This window comes from Mus musculus, chromosome 2 (genome assembly GCF_000001635.26).
Source record: "Mus musculus strain C57BL/6J chromosome 2, GRCm38.p6 C57BL/6J".
NCBI lineage: Eukaryota > Metazoa > Chordata > Mammalia > Rodentia > Muridae > Mus > Mus musculus.
Genome location: NC_000068.7, coordinates 27,028,485 through 27,042,821, shown reverse-complemented (window position 1 = coordinate 27,042,821; position 14,337 = coordinate 27,028,485). Strand labels below are relative to the sequence as shown.

The 14,337-nt window shown below is 49.2% G+C and overlaps 1 long non-coding RNA gene and 1 pseudogene across 3 annotated transcripts; both read right to left on the bottom strand.

The window, feature by feature from the left end:
• Nucleotides 1–1,963: 1,963 nt before the first annotated feature.
• On the bottom strand, nt 1,964–6,143 carry Gm13398. Of its 3 annotated transcripts, none has more exons than XR_374184.2 (3): nt 5,475–6,143; nt 5,134–5,328; nt 1,964–4,742 (listed from the first exon to the last, which is right to left on the bottom strand). It is a non-coding gene; the product is annotated as a predicted gene 13398 (long non-coding RNA). The 3 variants fall into 3 exon arrangements; XR_374182.2 differs by having other exon boundaries at nt 5,134–5,310; XR_374183.4 differs by having other exon boundaries at nt 5,167–5,310; nt 5,475–5,697.
• Gm13397 (predicted gene 13397) lies at nt 7,230–8,194 on the bottom strand (annotated as a pseudogene).

The following is a 14,337-nucleotide window of genomic DNA, read 5'->3' as shown; positions in this document are numbered from 1 at the left end:
TGGGTTCTGGAGCTTTCCAGCATCTACCTGGTTCACCCTCTGTAAGGCCAATCCTACCCAGAGGCAAAAAACAGAGCCTTCACTCCCAGAGCAAACCCTGGCCTCCCTTGCGAAACAGTTTCCAGGACTGCGGCCAAATCCTGGGCACCCCAGGGTCCTTTGCTGTAGGTGGGAGGCAATGTCCCCTGCTGGTACAGGACAAAGGACAATAGGGGCAGAAAGGTCACATCACAGTCATAAACAGACAGCCTTGACCACCTCTGCCTCTCCAACCACACACACTCCCTCCCTGGGGAGGTAGTGTGTCCACCTCTGCTCCCCTGAGGTGCCCTCAGGCCTCCCGACAGAACTTTTTGGGGCATCATCTAAACTGTCAGCAAAACAAGATGAAAATTTATTAATTGCTTTTGGCTAGGAGTCCACAGGCCAGCTCCAGCCAAAAATAACTCAAAGGAAGTGTGCCAGGCCACCTGCGGCCCCAGGGGCTCCAACTGGGCTCAGTCTGAACAAGGAGCAGGCAGGGTCTTGACCTGACCCTGACGTTGGCTGGTCAGGACGGCAGGAGACTGGTGAATACTCAAGGGAGGGACAGGGCAGAGCAGTGGCACTGTGGCTTAGCCCACTTCTGGCCAGAAGTACCCAGCTATCCAAAAAACGTAATGTCATTCTTGAGCAAGAAAAGCAGCCGTGGCTACGTAGTGGCCACAGAGCTGGCGGCACCCTGGGGAGGGTGTTAGCCACAAGGAGGTGGGTGCCCGCCGGGCAGGACAGGTACAGGTATCAGCTAAGACTCTGCAGGCTTAGTCGTATAGATGAGGAGACAGAGGTTGTAGAGGGCAAGTCGCACTGGGAGGGTTCGATCCCGGGTTACCCCAGGAACAAACAGGAGCTGCTCTTAGGAGCCTAGGTATAGAAATGGATGGGGCAGTGGAGGGGACAAAGCAGCTTCCCCTGTTCCCTCTTCCTGCCCCTATGTAAGATGTTCCTAACACCTATGAGTGGGTTGGAGTCCTATAAATGTGTCAGGAATGGAGGGGACATACAGGAAAACAGGGGTCTCCCAGAACATGGCTCCCAAGGACGTCTGCCTTTCAAGGATGAGCAGTCACCCGGCCCGGGACACCGGCCTCTGCACAGGTGCCCAGCTGTAGTCTGTGTGCTGATCCCTTTTCTTGCCCCATCTGTTACCCCGCCCCTTTTTCCCCATAGCTGGTGATCCTCCAGCACTGTGAGTTGACCTTGAAGAACCTTACAGGAGGCTAGAAAGAAGATGAGGAGTAGCCAGGGGTCCCAGGGCTGTCCCAGGCACTTGGTAGCATATGGGTGGATGACCTGGCACTGCTCATCACTGCCACAAGGATGGTCTCAGCTTCCTACCCTGGGCTGCCTTTCCCCTCCTCATCCCTGTCTTTCCCCTCTCAGATGATTGCTGGCCTATCTAAGAAAGGCAGCCAGGCAGTAGCACCATCCAACTGTCCTGAGAGCCACCTCTGCCTGCCTCTGAAGACAGCAACACTATGTCTCCCCCTTCCCTCAGGATACATAGGTGATGCAGCGAGGGTTACTGGGCTCTGGAGCATACCACACGCACCTCACAGTGCTTAAAACCCTTTATCCCAAGTGAGAAGAAAGTCAACAGCCCCAGTTTATCTGATAGAAAGCCCAGGATTTTTCTATCTATAGCCTAGTGGCAACCCTGCCCAGAACCTGTGTCCACTTAATAAGTGGAAAAGGTCACAGCAGTGTTGAGTGTCCACCTGCTTCCAGCTACTCTCTTCCATAACAACAGAAAGCCATGTCTGCCCCAAGGAGGCACTGGTCTTGCGCCTGTGAGCCCCTTGCACTCTCCCTGTAAGTGTTCCCATGTCTGACCTGGCTCATAGGCAGTTTTACTCCAGCTCTTGAGAACACTCCTTCCCACCCCTTCACCCCTGCTGCTACCGTAGTACAAACACCACACGGATAAATGCATACACATGTATAATTATCCTCATGCATACATAAATACAGATGTACATAGACAAACATTCATATCCACGTGTGTATCCATACACTGTCTCTCTATAAGCCTCTGGAGGAAAACTCCAACCAGCACCACTCCTGGATTCTCTCACATGCCTGGTAAAGTCCCCAAGTCCATCCTGTGCAACAGCCAACTCACCCAAAGCACATATTTTCCTAAGCTCAGGCATCTGGCTGCCCAGTGCTCCCTGGTGCTCCCTGGAGGTGCTCCCTGGAGGTGCTCCCTGAAGACAGGCAGGAAAAAAACCTGAGGCAGAACCACAATGTTTACAGAATGGGCCACTGAATTCTATAAAACAATATTTTCCTTGCAGATGCAATTTCTTCCTGGCCTGCATTCTCCCCAGGTACTTTGTGCTGATGGGCTGGGCACTGAGAATCCAGGAATGGGGCCAGACAGAGCGAGCTGGCCACTGGAGACCTGGAAACCACAGGGCATTTTCATGAGTCCTATTTAACAATGCATGCACTTGCCCTGGCCTGCATGGGTAGCTTGTTGGCACTGGAACTGTGGTAGAACCTGGATTTCAGGCAGGCAAGCCTGGAAGAGCTTCTGTCCACGGCCCAGCTCTCCTGAGCTCCCCGAAGCCTGCAGTCGTCACGATTTCCAGGATGCTGCTGCCATCCATGCCTGACAGAAAGGACAGCGGTGAGCGCAGTCGTCGAGGGAAAGGGCACTGATGTTCTAGCTTCGCGTCTGGTCAGCTTCACAGGTGGGCAGGTGTCAGGAGGGAAGAGGGGCTTGGGGTCACACCAGATAGAAAGTGACAACTTGTGCTAAATTCCAAAGAGGTCAGACTTGTTCACTAACCAGCTGCACCCAAAGGCACAAGAGTAGAAACCCAGAGAACAAGAGGGACCAGGTGTCTGGCTTCAGCTTCTCTCCTCCAGCAGGGATAAATAGGGGTAAGAGAAGAAGGTCAGAGGCTGCGGGAGCCATACTTAAGGCCCTGCTACTTCTCATGCTCAGAGCCTCACTGTGGAGGTCTACCCCACAGCGGCCCACTGAGAGTCCCACTTTCCTCTTTGCTTGGACACCCTGGCCCCCCGCATGCCGCCTCCTATCCAGCTGGTGGGAAAGCATCATCCAACTCTCTACCAGCCAAAGTGCCTGTCACCATTGCTTCAAGGACTACACCTATACTCCTCCAAGACTCTGAGGCCACCTAAAGCTCCTGCTCACTTCTCATATTGCCTGAGACTACAGGACCCAAGTGTTGGACTAAGACTGCTGTCAACCTGGAGCAGAGGGCTTTGTCCCCAGTGGGGCACACAGTCATGTGCTTCACATTCCCAGGAGGGAGCAGCGCCCTCTACTGGGACCCTGGCATGGGCACAGAATAGTTCAGAAACCAGAGCTCAGACCCATCTTCACTCCTCCCCTCCAAGACCCCAAGTTCCTGGAAGGAAGGTTGGCATCTGGAGAACATAAACACCCCACTGTCTGAGGCAGCTCTCCTGGAGACACCCCAGAGCCTCCTGACAGTCTCTGGCCACCAGCCAGGCCATAGCAATCCTGGGCCACCTGGGCCGTTCTCTGAATGCTTCAGTACCCTCTTCCCCTAGGCTTGGCAGAGCAGTGGGATGTGGATAACTGCAGGGTTCTCTAGATATGTTTGTACCATGGCCTTGTCCTTCCAGACCCAACCAGCAGATCCCTACCTGAAAAGCAGTCATGCCTGAGAGGAAAGTCTCTTGTGGAACTCAGGCTGCTGAAGGCAGGAAGGCATGGTGTCCTGAGAAGGGAACCACCCATAATCCTGCCTTAAAACAGGAGAGTTGCCGCCTCTCTAATGGCTTTTAGATCAAAGACAGAGATGGGGAACAGATAGCAGCAGCAAATGTCAAAACAGCTTTCACTTGGCAGCGGGATCCTTGCTCATGAAAAAAAATCTCAAACTTCACATCTCAAAAAAGAAAGGAAAAAAAAAAAAAAAAGCCCACCCTTGGAACGCTCCAAACCTCTATGCAAGTGCAATTCTATCTTTGACCACCAGGTGGCAGATGAGACCAGTGCATCCTTTGGAGGCAGCTCCTTTGCCCCTTTCCCATGAATCTTTTGGGTGAGTGCTCAGAGGCTGGTGTGTTGGGGGAGTATAGATCAGCGTGACCACAGAAGGCCACTCACTGGACATCTTCCTCAAAATTCCAAGAAACAGGCACTACCAGCCCACCTTGAAAACTGGGGAAACTGAGGCCCAGAATAGAAAGACTGACCACACAGTTACTCCCACTCATTGATACAAATGCCTGGAGTCATTCAGCTTTATCTGAAGCCCCCAGCATGGCTTCCCAAAGATGGGGAACACAGCTGTTCTTATCAATGGAAGCAGACCAGAGGAATGAACATGAGCTGCCTAAACATAGGGGTCCAGGCTGTAGCCTCCCACGGGGTCCTCCTTCGACAGGTCTCACACAGCACTGAATGCCATCGACCCAGAGCAGAGCTAGGAGCCCAGCTGTCCTGCTGTCCTCTGCTCAGGAACCCACTTAGTAGGAAGCTTAGCAGGGTGGCAGGAGGTTTGACAGGGTGGCTATGCTAGCCAGAATGACATCAGGAGGAACACTAGGATGAGGGCTGCAGCCAGGGTGACAGAGGGCACCAAGTCTGAATCCTCTGCACCATCTATGTCATCACCAGGAGCATCTTCAGGGGCGTCGGGAACCCCGGACAACTGGGTTTCAGAGACCTTCTCCTCTGGGGGTCCAGGGCGGCTCATCTGTGGGAAGGAAGAAGGGTGAAGGCTGAGGTCTCATTTGCATCTTGTTCTCTGTACAACTCCCTGGCTAGAGGAATAGACCAGAGTGGTCACCAGTACTCCACCACGGCCCTGGACACACTGTTTTCTCCATTGTGAAAGGGGCTGTTGGTGGCACCTGGGAGAGCAAGGGTCAGGTGGGTCTCCTTCCCACCACCATTGGCTTCACCTCACATCTCCTTACCCCCTACCTCCCCCTGAGATGCTGGAGACCTTAGCCCCAGTGTCACAGTCCTGGAATGCCACTCTGCCAGTTCCCCAGGCACTTAGAGGTTGTTGGGCTGGTCTGGAAGGCCCTTGGTGAAGGCCAGGAAGGAGATCCACCCCATCCTCCCAGCTGCCTTCCACTTACAGGTGACATGGATTCCACGTTCCAGCTAGCTACCTTAGAGATGAGAGACAAGAGGCTCCAAGAGTCTGCAAAGTCAACTGTGGCCTCCAGACACACTTGGATTATAGCAGGTGGCTTCCAGGCAAGCAGTCTTAAGAGTCCCTTCTTTGGGGCAGGGTAGAACCCCTCATGGAAGGCCTGTTGAGATTTAGTGTCCTGGGGTGGTCAGTGCAGGAGGCAGGAGGAAAGGTTGTTTCTACTCTGAAATCTGTCCTAAGCCGGATCCCCAAGCCCTTCTCTCCACCTATGTGGGCTCTGTGTGGCATCACCCTTTTAGGACTGCAACCCCCAAGAGCAGTTACCTTCCAGCCATAGGGGTCTCATATCCTGGGAGAGCTTGCCCCTCTACCACCTCCTCTGAATAGATCCAGCTGAGGCCTTTGTTCAGTACTGCCCACCTCTGGGGAGGGGCATGCCTGGGAGGAGCTAGATAGAGCTGGGCTATAGGAAACAGGGACTCCTCCAAGTGCTGTGCCTCCACCCTTGTGGGTGTGTCCACAGAGTAGAGCAGCTAGTGTCTCAGAGAAGAGCTGCCCCCCCACCCCCCACCCCCGGGGCCAGCCTTCACCCATGGCCGGTTGCGCAGAGTCTCACACTGCGCAGTGGCAGGGTTAGGAAGAGAAGGAGATTGAGATCAATTCAGCAAGGGGCTTCCAGATGCTGTGGTGCCCAGTACTGTACAGGGCACAGGGTAAGCAGAGGGAAAGCCTTCACACCTAATCAAAGGCTAAGTTCCCAGACAACTGACTGAGTCCGACACAAGCAAGAGAATGCAGCAAGCCCCCAGCAAGAGAACAACCTTAAAGTTCCTTACAGAGGCCAATAACCTTTGCGATGGATGCACATCAAATTGTTCACTTTAAAAGAAGAAGTGTTGGACTGGAGAGGTGACTTAGGTAAGACCACTGACTGCTCTTCCAGAGGTCCTGAGTTCAAATCCCGCAACCACATGGTAGCTCACAACCATCTGTAATGGGATCCGGTGCCCTCTTTTGGTGTGTCTGAAGAAAGTGACCGTGTACTCATATAAATAAAATAAATAAATAAATATTTTAAAGAGGAAGAGGAGAAGGAGGAGGAGGCAGTAGCAGCGGAGGGGGTACACACCAAAAATCCCAGCAGAGGCCAGCTTGCTCTACAGAGTGAGTTCCAGGACAGCCAGGGCTACACAGAGAAACAGTGTCTGGAAAAACAAAACAAAACAAAACAAAACAGATGAGCAAAACTTGTTGAAGCCACACAAATGCTCAGAACAGAAGACCATTAGCAACTCAGGGTTCATTGCTCACGAGGGCAGTTGAGGTCTGGGGACCCTCACCATCTTACTGTTAGTTTCAATCCAGAAACACCTGTCCACTTAAAGGCACCACTTACCCCACAAGCAAAAGGGACAAATGGCAAAACCACAGCACAGCAGTCTGTGCTTTCCCCTTTCCCCCACCCCACCCACATGAAGCCTGAGCCAACAGGCTCGGAACAGGTGCAAGGCTGCGAAGCTTGCCTAATCTCAATCACAGCAACCTAGGGGAGGGGCAATGGGAAAGAGGGTGCAACCACCCAAGACAACCTTCTGGGAAGTAGTAATTTATGTCTTGGCTGGAGGCCTCTCCAAGTTGTCAAAACTCATGAGGAGGCACATACACTGAACATGCACTCTTTTTTGTTGTCTATTAATACAATTGAAGTTTGATTTGAGACAGGGTCTTACCATGTAGCCCTGGCTAACCCAGAATTCTCTATGTAGACCAGACTAGCCTTAAAGTCAAAAGATCTGCCTGCCTCTGCCTCCCAGGTGCTGAGATTAAAACTGTGAACACCACACCTTACCCATTCTTATATTTTAGGCAGTTAAGAATGTTATTTCTTGGGGCTGGAGAGATGGCTTAGTGGTTAAGAGCACTGTCTGCCCTTCCAGCGGTCCTGAGTTCAATTCCCAGCAACCACATGGAGGCTCACAACCATCTGTAATGGGATCTTCTGGCATGCAGACATATATGCAGATAGAGCACTTGTGTATAAAATAAATAAATAAAATATTTTTCATTGTTGTTGTTTTTAACATATGAAGCTGTTTAGTTAGGTTGTAAGCAACTTAAAACACCAGTTTATGAGGTTACATCCTGTTTGTTAGGGAGAACTGAGATCGCAGGTAGCCTTGAAGCTGGGGAACGGTTTAATCTTTGGCAAAATCTGTGAGTCCACCGTTTTCTGATCAGCCTTTCACTGCTCTGTATCTCACATTTCTCCTTCTCTGTGTGGAAGTTCTCGCCCTCCTGATGCCTGAGCTTGAGGCTGCTGCTTCTTGAAGTAAGCGTCAGTCAGGTGTTTGGGGATTTTAACCTCGCTGATAGCAGCTTTTGTAGAGGTGGCGATGACAAACTTCCGGTGTGTTCTACGTAGAGGTACTCTGTTGATGGCAAGAGGTCCAGTCACAAGTAGCAAGCCACTGCCCAGCTGCTTCAGAAGAAGCACTCTCTTGTCCCTGTGGTGCCAGTGAGGATGATGGACCAGGACCGACCCGGGAGTGATGCTGGAGCGCAGCCGTCTCACTGCTGCGGAAGGGCTCCGTGCCATGTCAGCAGCTTCCGAGGCACGTCTTCGGTGGGATAATACCTAGGCATTTTTTGAAGCTTCACCACCAGGGTGCCACCGTTCTTGTCCCCATCAACTGTTTTGGTGACAGTAGCAAGGACCTTCTCCCTTTTCTTCTTCTTCTCAACCTTGGACTTGGCAGCCGAGTATTTCCTTTTGTACCAGGCCTTCCTGGAGTACATAGCAGATCGGGAGTACCTGCCAATTCCTCTCACCAGGGCAGGGTTTTGACTGCAACGGGGCTTCCCCTTCCTGGGCTTTACCCTTTTTGGCTGCACCAGTGGCCCAGGGACCAGAGGTGCCATCATCACTTCCAGCCTTCTTGGCTGCAGGTTTCTTCTCCTTTGTATCAGGCTTCTCCGCCTTTTCACCCGCCATCTTGCAAGACGGAAAAGAGAACTAAGGCAGTGGCTTCCACTCGATAAGCAATGACCATAAATAAAATCTTTTTTAAAAAAGAAATGTAGCCGGACGTGGTGGCACGCCTTTAATCTCAACCCTCGGGAGGCAGAGGCAGGCGGATTTCTGAGTTCGAGGTCAACCTGGTCTACAGAATGAGTTCCAGGACAGCCAGGGCTACACAGAGAAACCCTGTCTCAAGCCCCTCCACCCCCCCCAAAAAAAGAATGTTATTTCTCTGCCCAGGGCCAGAGTCAAAATCATAAGCCATTCCTTTTTCTTTTTACTAGATCTAGTTCTTTTGATAAATAAATAAATAATAAATAAATAAATAAATCATGTAATCAGGTAGATCAAAGGAAAGGGAGGAAGGGACACGAGGACAGTAAGATGGCTCCATCCGTGGGTTCAGGCACCTGTTGCCAAGCCTGATGACCTGACTTCAACCCCGAGGACCCACGGAGTAAAAAGGGAACTGATCCCCTCAAGTTGTCCTCTGACCTCTAATCTCTGCTACACACACAAACACTAAATACATATAATAATAAATAAATAAACAAATGTATAGACCAGCTCTGCTTGACCGGAAGGAAATGGTTCTTCCACAGTGGGACACAGAGCCCTGCTTCCTTAGCCCAGCTCCCTTTCACACAGCATTGCCAGTCTTAAGGAGCACGGTCAAGACCCTTCTCCATCCTTAAAATTCAGAGTGTTTTCAGGGAAACAGAAGGTGGAGTCCAAGACGACCGAAGGGAACCAGCCTCAATGACCATGCCTGCTAATTAATGTCTGGCGTTTAATAGCTGCCTATGAGTCCCTCTCAAGAGGTAGGCGTTAAAAATCACTTAGGTGACTAGTACTGAGTGGATCTGGCTACTTCAGGCTGCAACAGGTAGAAGCATTTATGTCTTCAGCCTTGCTGGACTCCAGATCTTGGAAGAAGATCAGGGGCCCAGACAGATGGATTTAGGTTCTCATATGACCCCCTGAGGGTAGATCAACTCTGAATAGAAAGAGATAAATTAGCTGGGCAGTGGTGGCGCACGCCTTTAGTCCCAGCACTTGGGAGGCAGAGGCAGGCAGATTTCTGAGTTTGAGGCCAGCCTGGTCTACAAAGTGAGTTCCAGAACAGCCAGGGCTATACAGAGAAACCCTGTCTCAGGAAAAAAAAAAAAAAGAGAGAGAGAGAGAGGGATAAATTAAAGTGGCGGTTAATTATACGGCTCCAGAGACTAATAGGATCAGTACAATATTACAGTAGACAGAACCTGCTCTCAACTGTCCAGAGAACTAGGATCTTCAAGAGCAATAAAGATGGTATCCAATGCCCACAGATTTACCTATAGGCTGAGAGTCCTATGAAATAAAGAAGAACCATACAGTGTTCCATAAGATCTTGGGAGATCAAATCCAGGGATGACTTTAAAGGCCAGCAATTGGGATATTGCAGAGTGAATACCAGTTAAAAGCCCGTAACAAATTTACTGATCTGAAGGTAAAATACCACTCAGAATCTCGGCCAGAGAAATGCATCTGAGACCTTTACATCTACTCACAGTAGATGTAAAGAGTGGCTGTGATCATCCCACCTACCCTACTAGTAGCCCATAACCAGGTTGTATTAGAAAGGCCTGTTTACAGAAATGTGGATATCTGTCACTGGAGTGCTATGCTGGTGGCCGTCTCCAAAAGTCAAAGGCCAATGTCCTGTATACAAGGTAACAACTGACCAGAGGAGTGCTATCAAGGAGAGATCTTTAGAGTTTACCCAAGAGCTAAAAAGATTGTTCAGTGGTTAAGAGCACTGGCTGCTCTTCTAGAGAACCCTGGTTCAATTCTCAGCACTCAAACAGCAACCTACAACCATCTGTAACTCCAGTCTTGGGGAATTTGAGGCCATTGTCTGGCCTCCTAGGGCACCAGGCATGCATATAATGCACAGACATGCATGCAAGAAAAGACAACACACACACACACACAAACTAAGTAGATTTCAATAAATCAGTTGGGGGCTGAGGTTAAGAGCACTGGCTGCTCTTCTATAGGTCCTAAATTCAATTCCCAGTAACCACATGGTGGCTCATGACCATCTATAATGATATCTGGCACCCTCTTCTGGCCTACAGGCAGAACACTGTATACATAATAAATAATTCTTTAAATAAATAAACTTAGCCAAGACAACCATGGCGCCTGGCCTACCACCTCAGCACCTGGGAAGGGAACATCCTAGTTAGGGGTTCTGTCGCTGTGATAAAACACCATGACCAGGAGCAACTTGGAGGTGAGAGGGTTTATCACTGAAGGAAGTCAGGACAGGAACTCAAACAGGTCAGGAATCTAGGGGCAGAAGCTAGTGCAGAGTCCACAGAGAAGTGTTGTTTACTCGCTTGTCCCTCATGACTCAGCTACTTTCTTATAGAACCTAGGACCACCTGTTCAGGAGTAGCACCACCCAAATGGGCTGGGTCCTTCCCCCATCAATCACTAGCTAAGAAAATGCCTTCCAGCTGGATCATTTTAAGACATTTTCTCAGTTGAGGCTCCTTCTTCAATAATAACTCTAGGCAGGAGTGATTATCAGCCATGATTGACCTTGACAAACGTAGTCACTTTGAGCCCAGCATGGGCTACAGAAGATGCAAAAACACCAAAACAAAACAAAAACAAAAAAAAAAAAAACCTCTATCAGAGGCCAACTGGAGGCCAGGACAGGGGCAATGTTTGCGCTCTGTCTAAGAATCCTTTAATTTGGGAGAGTAGAAAGTGCCTTAGGAGGGTACCCTATTTTGAGTACTGTCCCCTCCAGTGACCTGTGTGTCTCTTCACAGATCTAGCATCTGTCTGCCAGTTCATGCTGCCTGTTCTCACTCCTCCATCTTTGTCCAGTGACTTCAGCTTCCTCTGGCTTCTCTGTTTCTTTTCTAGACATAGATAACAGAAAACGTGTAACTGCAGGCTTTCCCACCCGCACCCCAATTCCTGAAATAATGATTCTGAGACTTAATTACATATGAATAAATAAATGCCTAGGCCATAAGCTAGGGTTTGTCTCCGACTAGCTTGTAACTTAATTAACCCATTTATTCTATTCTATGAGTGCCACATGGCTGGTCACCTCTGCTCAGTCTACTTCTGTCTCCTAAGAGTTCTGGGTAAATCTCCTAAGACTCTTTCCCAGATTTTTTCTCTACCTGAATTCCCACCTCCTATTTCCTGCCTCTGCTCATTGGTCAACCACCAGCTTTTTATTAACAAGTGATAATTCCATACAGTAATAAGAGATTCTCTCTACAAAAACAGAATTTGTTTTTTTATGTATATGGCATCCTAGCATATATATATATATATATATATACACACACACACACATACCCTGGAATACATATAAAAGGAAGAAAGGAAACTTATTGACCTTTCTCCCATGGCAGTAGGAACTGCTAGAAAATATCATGATGCTGGGCATGGTGGCACACGCCTTTAATCCCAGCACTCGGGAGGCAGAGGCAGGTGGATTTCTGAGTTCGAGGCCACCCTGGTCTACAAAGTGAGTTCCAGGACAGCCAGAGCTACACAGAGAAACCGAGAAACCCTGTCTCCAAAAAAAAAAAAAAAAAAAAAAAAAAAAAGAAAGAAAAGAAAAAGAAAAGAAGGAAGGAAGGAAGGAAGAAAGAAAATATCATGAGAGTACAGTCTCACCCCTTTTGGAAAGGTACTGAGGTTAGAATGGGTGTAGCAGGAGCCAAGAGGATGCTGGGAGCAAGAGGAAGTAGCTGGAGGTGAGTCTCCCTGAACGGGTAAGCAAGGGAGATCCCAGAGACAGCAGAGGCTTGTAAGGGAAGGGAAGTTGGAAGCAGAAAGCAGCAGGGAGATCCATGGCCTCATGGGAAAGGAGTCCACCTGTTGCCTTGGTAGAGAAGGTCTGATCTCAGCTAGGGGGAACAGAAGTGTCACTAGGACCGGCTTGGGCTTGGCTCCCAATCCTTGTTTTCACAAACTACCAGTGGGGCAGGAGCCCATAGAAGAAAAGGCAAGAAGGGACAGTGTGCCCATGTGTAACTTTGCTCTCATTTGAGGCAAATGTGAAAAAGAGAAGCAACTATTGCAAGTTGGCCGCTGACCTTCACATATGCAGCATGCACTACCACACGCATGCGCACACGCACACTCGAGCAACATGTAAATTTTTTTCGTCTGAAAGGCCCTGAAGCCTGGGATCACACACAGCACACATGGTCAAAGCTGAACAGTGCCTCCATTTTCTGTCATGGGCTTCAGGGACCAACCCACAGTGCCAAATTGGGGCAAGCCCCAGCTGCTCTCTTTGCTCCCCTCTCTTCCCCTAAATTTGAGCCAAGGTCATTCTTGGTTATGGGAATGGTGGGTGAGGGAAAGAAAGCATCCCAGTGAGCCAAATGAGAAGAGCCTGTCAAAGGCTTCACCCTCCTACATCACATCCCACAGACAAGGACCACATGGGAGCATGGGAAAGAAACATGGTAAGACACAGGGAACTTGCCTTGCCAGCAGAATATAGTGACCCGCTCTGTCCTGGGCTGGTGAGATGGCTCAGTGGGTAAAGATGCTTGCTACCTAAACTAGACAATCTGAGTCCAGCTTCTGGGACCACAGGGTAGAAGAAGAGAACTGATTATCTCCAGTTGTTCACTTATGTCTTCTCTCTCTATGGTACTCACTCTCTCTCTCTCTCTCTCTCTCACACACACACACACACACACACACACACACACACACACACACACATAAACAAACAAAATGTAGTAAAATATATTTTCAAAAAAGGTCCTTAAATAATCCCTGGCAGGCCACCAGGGAATATAGTAAATTCCAGGTCACCCATAGCTAAATAGAGAGACCTTCCCCTCCGCCCCCATTTTTTTTTTTAAATTTTTTAAGGAGCAACTATGACATTTCCTTAAAAGCTGCATTGCCAGGACACAGGAAGTGGGATACAGAACTGATTGTGTGAGAGATGTCCTCAAAGGCCACCAAGATTGCATGTCTGACTACCTACCTAACAACCCCAAGTATTTAGTGGTCTAAGGCAGGAGTATTGAAAGGCCAGTCTGGACAACCTGGTGAAACTTATCTCAGAGTAAGATAGGGCTGTGGCTCAGTTAATGTAGTGCCTGCCTGGGTCCAATCCCTAGCACAGAATGAATCCAGGGCTGCAGTCCCAATTGGAGGTGGAGGCCAGAGGATAAAATTAAAGTGGGTGGCTACCTAGAAAGTTTGATGCCAGCTTGGAATACATCAGACCCTGTCTCAAATGACAAAGGAGTGGAAGGGGCCTGAAGAGATGGTTCAGCGGTTACAAGACCAGGTCCTATATGCTCTGGCTCCCATTACTATTTGGTGACTGACCGGCCTGTAACTCCAGCTCCTACAAGTCCATCATTTCAGCTTCAGGAGCACAGACTCACAGACAGACATAAAATTTAAAAATTATATATCTTAAGTTTTTCACATGTTTGGGTGTTTTGTCTGTACCACATAAAAGCTGATGCCAAAAGGCACCAATTGTCCTGGAAATGGAGGTAAGAGGAGGGTTGTGTGCCAACCCGTGGGGCTGGGAAATCAAACCTGAGTCCTTGCAAGAGCAGCCAGTGCTCTCAGGCTCCCAAAATTATGTATAACACACACACACACACACACACACACACACACACTCAGCTTGGATGTGAAGTGGAACACCACTCACTGAAAGTTCACCTCCCCACTAAGTAACAGACAGGCAAGGCAAACACAGGAAGGAAAGACGTCCAGCCAGGGTGGGTCGCAGCAGTTTTGTGGTCTCTACTGTCCTCTCTAGAAGTGTTTCTAAAGGGGAACTGAGACTTCTACAACACCCTTTACTGTTTTAATAGCCTGGTAACAAAGGGTCAGTTTATAAATGTGAACAGGAAGTAAGTCCACTCCTGTGACTGAAAAAGTCCAAAGACACAGATAGGCATCTTGATTGTGGCTTTTTCCACCTCCTAGAGAAGTTTCTGTTTCGTTTTTTTTGGTCATTTTATACCATTACTGGAATGATTTTGAACAGTGCAAGCTATTTGGACAACCAGGAAATCCCAGAGATCAGGAATGTAGCTCAGAGACAGATTGCTTGCTAGCAGAGAGAAGCCTTGGGGTTTGTCCACAGCTATGGGGTGA